The following is a 7,500-nucleotide window of genomic DNA, read 5'->3' as shown; positions in this document are numbered from 1 at the left end:
TGTGCTTATTATTATTATTATTATTATTATTATTATTGTTCTTGTTGGTGGTGATGGTGGTTGTATTATCATCATCATTACTATTTTCATTATTATTGCCATTATTATTATCGTTATTTCTTATTGTTATTATCACTAACATTATCATTTCATCATTATTGTTATTGTTATTACTATTATCATTATCATTATTATTATCGTTTTTATTGTTGTTGTTGTTATTATTATTATCATTATTATTATTATTATCATTATCATTATTATTATTATTATTATTATTATTATTATTATTATTATTATTATTATTATTATTATTATTATTATTGTCATTTTTATTATTATTAATACTATCATTTTTATTATCATTATTATAATCATTATTGTTACCATTATTTTTATTGTTATCACTATCAACTTTATTATCTTATCGTTATCGGAATTATCATTAAAATTATTGTAATTATTATTGCTGTTGTTGTTACGAAAGTTAGTATTGTCCTTATTTTTATTATTATCATTATCATTGCGATTGTTATTATTATTATTTCATTACCATTATATTTTTATTAACATTATCATTCTTCTTCTTCTAGGCAAGTACACTGCACTGAAGTAGTTGGACCGTGTGTGTGTGTGTGTGTGTGTGTGTGCAATATATATATATATATATATATATATATATATATATATATATATATATATATATATATATATATATCATATATGTTATATATATATATATATATATGTGTGTGTGTGTGTGTGTGTGGTGTGTGTGTGTGTGTGTGTGTGTGTGTGTGTGTGTGTGTGTGTGTGTGTGTGTGTGTGTGTGTGTGTGTGTGTGTGTGTGTGTGTGTGTGTGTGTGTGTGTGTGTGTGTGTGTGTGTGTGTGGTAGAAAAACACAGAATGTAAAAACTAGATTTATTTCATTGTGGGTTTTTCAAATATATTATCAACACGGAAGAGTGTTTTACCATTTAATTTATACATTTTATGCATTTATCCATTAAATCATTTGCTGTCGCTATTGTTATTTCATCATTTAACAAACGATGCTAACTCGAAACCTTTTTCTTTCCTACTTAACATTGATCTATTGCATTTTTGTCATCATTACTTAATTCACCTTTTCATTTATTCATTTTTTTTCAGTGCATAACAGAAATAACACGAGACCCGGTGTAATATCGTCGAATGTACAGTTTCATGCATATTAACTATCGAGCTGACCGAGGGGTGAGCCATTTGATGCGTTTGTTTGCGTCCTTTGTTTGCGATGCAAAGAAATAACATTGTGATAAAACGACTCATGCACAAGTTCATAAAGTCCCATGGCAAAGCAGCAGTGGAAATATTATTATCCTTCTTGATATCATCTTAATATTATCATAATAGGCTTCTGATAAAGAACTGTAATTGTAGATAAAAACAAATAAACTAACAATGAACTAACAAAACAACAACAACAAAAGTAAAAATAAAAAAAAAATAAAAAAGTACAAATAAAACACACACACAAAAAAAAAACACGAACAACAATAAGACTTCAGAGACAGAACGACATTTAATCACAAAGTCAATTAACAAACCCAGACCTCGTACATAAACAAACTCACAACCACCCGCTGTTAAATCACTAACCAAAATACCACATGCCATTATCCAATAACCAACAGGCCACTAAACAAACCATTATGTAGTAATTAACAAGCCACCAAGCAACCATTACCCAATGTGAGTGCCTGGACATCGCCACGTGAACACCAAACAAACCTTATATGTGTGTTGGTTTGAACGGGGGAGGGAGAGGGAAGGGAAGGAGGGAGAGGATGGGGAGGGGAGGGGAGGGGGGTGGGGAGAGGGGGTTGAAGGAGGAGAAGGGGAGAGGGAAGGGAAGGAGAGAGGATGGGAGGGAGGGGAGGGGGGTGGGGAGAGGTGAGGGGGGATGGGAGGGGAGGAGGGAGGGGGGAGGGGAGAGGGGGGTGGGAGGGGTTGAAGGAGGAGAAGGGGAGAGGGAGGGAAGGAGGGAGAGGATGGGGAGGGGAGGGGAGGGGGTGGGGAGAGGGGGTTGAAGGAGGGGAGGGAAGGAGGGAAAGGATGGGGAGGAGAGGGGGATGGAGGAGGGGAGGGAGAGGAGCAGAATGGGAAGGCGAAGGAGATGGAGAGAGGGAAATAGGGGAGAGGAGGGAAGGGGAGGAGGGAGAGGATGAGGAGGAGAGAAGGATAGGGAAAGGGGAATGGAGGAGGGGAAGGAAGGGGAGGAAGGAGAGGATAGGGGATGGGGAGAGAGGGGGTGGAGGAGGAGAAGGAGAGGGAAAGGATGGGAAGGCGAAGGAGATGGAGAGAGGAGAATGGAGGAGAGGAGGGAAGAGAGAGAGATTGGGAAGAAAAGGGGATGGAGGGAGGGAGGAATGAGGGAGAGATAGGAAGAGGAGAAACTACAGCATGGAGAGGGAGGGACGGAAGAGGGGAAGAGGAGGAAGAGTCTGGACGAAGATCGGGAGGTGGAGGAAATTGAAAAGAGGACGGGGGAAAAATCGAGGATGGAGAGGGGGGAAAGGAGAGAAGAATAGGATTGGGAAGATAGGAGAGGAGGGGACGTGGAGGACAAAAAGAATGAGGAGATGGGAGGAGAGGAGGAGGCTGGGTGGGTGAGGAGTAAACCAGTTCATGCATCAAACCACTTAAAAGACCAGAGTCAGTGACGTAATACCAATAAAACCCTGTACAGCGACCACTTCGAAAGCCGTACTCCCCACCGCACCCCACCCTAACAAAACAACAACAACAACAAAAGTAAAAATTTAAAAATATAAAAAGGTACAAATAAAACACACACAAAAAAAAGAAAAGAAAAAAAACACGGGCTTTGAAAGTGTAGTAGGAGGAGAGAGGATGTTAAAAGGGTGTAGGGCAAGCGAGTGCGAACGTTACTAAGCAAAAGGCGAATAGCGTGAATGTTATATTGCAGAGGGCGGTCAGCGTCATTACAGCGGAGAGGGGGGGAGAGGAAGGGAGGACGGGGGTATGAGCCATGCGAATATTCACTTTGCTGTCTCGCTCTCTGTTCCTCATTTCTCTGTCTCTGTTACTCTTTTTTTTTTTTCTCTCTCTCTTTCCTCTTTCTTCTCTCTCCCTCTTTCTCTCTATCTGTCTATCTATCTATCTATGTATCTATCTATCTATTTATCTTTCTCTCTCTCTTTCTCTCTCTTTCTCTATGATCCCTGTATGATCGTGTCTTTTCCATAGCTCTCTTATTTCTCCATTACCTTACCTCTTTACAAGTTCTTTTCGTTTCCTTCTTATCTTTCCCTTACTTTTCCCAACCCTTATCTCTCTCTCTCTCTCTCTCTCTCTCTCTCTCTTTCTTTCTCTCTCTCTTTCTCTCTCTCTCTCTCTTCTCTCTCTCTCTCTCTCTCTCTCTCTCTCTCTCTCTCTCTCTCTCTCTCTCTCTCTCTCTCTCTCTCTCTCTCTCTCTCTCTCTCCTCTCTCTCTCTCTCTCTCTCTCTATCTTTCTACCTTTATCTTTCTCTCCACTGTATCCTCTTTCTCCCCTCTCTTCTCCTCCCTTCCCTGTGCCCTCTTTCTACCTTCTCTTCCTCCCTCCTCCCCGTGTCTTCTTTCTCCCCTCTCTTCTTCTGCCCTATCCTCTGTCCTATTTCTCCCCTTTCTTCCTCTCCCCTCCCCTGTATGCTCTTTTTCCCTTCTCCTCCTTTCCGTTCTCTTGTGTCCTCTTTCTCCCTTCCCCTCTCTCATCCCCCCTCTCTCCTCTTCCTCCCCTCTCTTCCTCTCCCCTCCCCTCTCTTCCTCTCCCTCCCATCTCTCTCTCGTACTCTCTCTCTTTCTCCTCACAAAGAGGGGAGGAAGAGGTCACCCCAGGGCCAGCCATGCGGAGAATTAATCACGGAATTAAAATCGTTGGGTGAAATTATCTTTTTTATGTCAAAAATAACCTCTGGCTATTTCATTACGGGTGCATTTGATCCCGCCACTCATGTTGGTGCAGTGGGGGTGAGAAAGGGAGGGAAAGAGAAGGAGAGGAAGAGATGGAGAAAGGGAAAAAGGGAGAGGAAGTGAAGGATTGATTAAAAGAGGGATGGAGAGAGAGAGAGAGAGAGAGAGAGAGAGAGAGAGAGAGAGAGAGAGAGAGAGAGAGAGAGAGAAGAGAGAGAAAGAGAGAGAGGGTGAAGTAAGGGAGAGATGCAAAGGAGAGAGGGAAGTTGTGTGAGGGAGGAAGAGAGCGAGGGAGAAATGTTATCATTGACATTATTGTTATCATAACTGTTATTATCATTATCTTTTATGACATTGCTATTACCATTATCATTATCATTATTATTTATTATTATTGTTATTATTATTATTATTATCATCATTATTATCACTATTATTATTACTATTGTTATTATTTATATTGTTATTATTACTATTATCATAATCATTGTTGCTGTTATTATCATTGTTATTATAATAATCAATATTATCGTTTTTAATATTACAGTTATTATCATTTTTGTTATCAGCATCATCACTGTCATCTTTTTTATTATAATTATTAGTGTTGTTATTATTACCGACATCATTATAATCATTTTTATTTTTTATTTTTATCATTATTATTATTATTATTAACATTATCATTATTATTATCATTATTATTATCATCATCATCATTATCATCTTCAATATCATCATCATCATTATCAACATCCTTTTCCTTATCATCATCATGATTATTATTATCATTATTATAGATATCATCACTGTTATTGTTATCACTGTCATCATTATTTTTTTTGTTATAATGTTAACTATAATCATTATCATAACCATTGCTGTTACTATTATCATTTTTATTATTATTATTATCATCATCATATACCATCATCATTATCATCATCACTCACATCATCATTATGATTAACTTCGTCTTTATCATAATTTATATTCGCATCGTTATCAACATTATCGATATATCATTGTCACTTTATCATACTAATCATCATCTTTACTGTCACGTGATGAAAATAGTATTGAAAATAATTGTTATCATCGATAGAAAATGATGGAGTGATGCCATGTTCATCACTATCATAAATTATATCAAAATAAGACCACTAACGATAACATTAACAAAAGATAAGGGATATCAGTGATCACGTCAGTTGTCCTGTTGACCTTCCACTAACATTTGTAAGTTTCGGACAAGGTCATTGTGATATTAAGAATAATGAGGGTTCAAGGGTAATACCATATGGTACGCCTAGTTGGAGGTAATTATCATAACTTATGGTTAAAATTTATGTGTGAATAATGCATGAATTTTAGCATACACGAAAGATCTTTACGTGTCTAAACCAGCATAGATAAATATTTCTTTTGTAATATATCCCTACCCCATCCTTTCTCTATGTCTCTTTTACTCAATCTTTCTTGCATTCTATCTATGTTTTCTTTTTTTATATTTCTTTCTGTTTGTGTTTATATATCTGTTGGTAAGTACCAGTCACTCTCCATTTACATTTTAATCTGTTTACCATGCCATCTCTACATTCCCTTTCTATCTCTCTTTCTCTCAATCTTTCTCCCTCTTCCCCTTCCTCTTTGAGTAAAGGTGATGGGACACTGTATGGTGCATTTGTGGTGCAGCTATTACTTATTTTGACGATCTGTATTGATAATAAACACAGTAATTGGGTCGCAATTTCCTTTCTCACGGTGAGCACGGGTACACTGTCTGTATGCATTTCTTTTTTATTTTCATTTATTAGATTGTTTATCATTTTGATCCAAACGTTGGCAGAGAAAGGTCGATGAAAGAGACAGTCAGAGAAAACGATAGAGGCAGAGAGATAAAGACAACAAAGATAAGGAGATTATGTAGAATAAAGAATAGCCAAACAGAGAAGAAAAGAAAAAACGAGTCTATATCAACACACGGAGAATAATGCAATCAAATAAAGAAAAGATAAAAAGAGAGAAACAACGGACGCATCGACATGGGGAGGGGAGGGGGAGAGGGAGAGAGTGGGTGTAGGTGGGGCTGATCGTCTGAAGCGATATTGCTTTTAAGACTCACTCCGAGACACTATTCCAGGGATTTCCAGCTTTTCGGGGATGCCCTTTTCATCTCTTGGCCGCGTATCCCTTCCCACCCCCTCTCCCCCCCACCTCCCTCTCCTCCCTCGCTCAATCCACTTCGTTCACGTATGCGGTGTGGGATCAAGGGAAGAATATGGGGACAAAGAAGGAAGAGAGAAAGAAATACAAAGAAAGAGAGCGCAAGGAGGTGTTAGATGTAGAGGAAGGGAGAGAGAAATGCGTGAGAGAGGGAAAGAGAAAGTAAGAGGGAGAGTCAGAAAAAAAAGAGAAAAAGATTAACAAACAAATTAATCTCTCTCTTTATATATATGTGGGGGGAGGGGAGGGTGCGTGCGCGCGCGCGGGTGTGTGTGTGTTGCTGGTTGTCTCATTCTCTGCAAGAAAAAGAAAAATGTACCTCCCTCGGTGTTTGCAATGTTTACATGCATTTTCTGGCCACATAATGCATTCATGTATTTTGTGAATATCGGTTAGCGTGGTTTATTAACTTTTGTATTATGTATATGTTTGCATTCATGTATGTGCATATGAGAGGACATGTTTGCCTTTATCTGAGTGGATCTATCTTGTCTGCATGTGCGTGTGGGAGTGTGAATATGCTGGCTCGAGGATAGCGTAGCGGAAAAGACAGAAATTCCAGCCGTTTACTCTCTCTCGCCTCGGAAGATATGGGTATTGATAAGAAAAGTTTAAGAACTTGAGATCTGTGCTGTTACTGCTCGAAAGAACGTCTTCAAGAGAGCAAAAGAAAGTTCTTTTTCTCTATTCTTGTTATGCGGGGATGAGGAGAGAATGAGGTGGATGAGGAGGTGGAAGGAAGAGAACATACTAAGAGTGAGATAAAATAGCAGAGAAGGGGAAAGAGAAAGATGATGAGTTAAGAGAAAAACGGAGATGTGTAGGGAGGAAGAAAATAATGAGGAGAGAGGGAGAAAAAAACATAATAGGAAGATAAGGAAAGGGGTGAAGAGGGCGAAGAGAGAGAGAAAAGAGATAGAACATGAGAAGGTTTCAGCTGATGAAAGAAGTGAGAGGAAGAGACAGGGTGGCGGAGAAGGGAACTGATGGAGATGAAGATGGAGAAACGGTGGTGTAGGAAAAATCAAAAGATTTATAAACAAAGTTGATAATAATGATGTCAACAATATGCATATATATATATATATATATATATATATATATATATATATATATATATATATATATATATATATATATATATATATATATATATATATATATATATATATATATATATGTAATAGATAACTGGAAATATGGAAAAATAAAAGAGTAAGTATAATCAAATAAGAAAAGAAAAGTCACACAAGTACACGATGCAAACAGAAACATACGAAGAAGAATAAACGAAATGAGTAAGAAAAAAAAAAAGA

Source organism: Penaeus monodon, chromosome 14, assembly GCF_015228065.2.
Source record: "Penaeus monodon isolate SGIC_2016 chromosome 14, NSTDA_Pmon_1, whole genome shotgun sequence".
Taxonomy (NCBI): Eukaryota; Metazoa; Arthropoda; class Malacostraca; order Decapoda; family Penaeidae; genus Penaeus; species Penaeus monodon.
Note: the sequence above shows the minus strand (reverse complement) of the source record.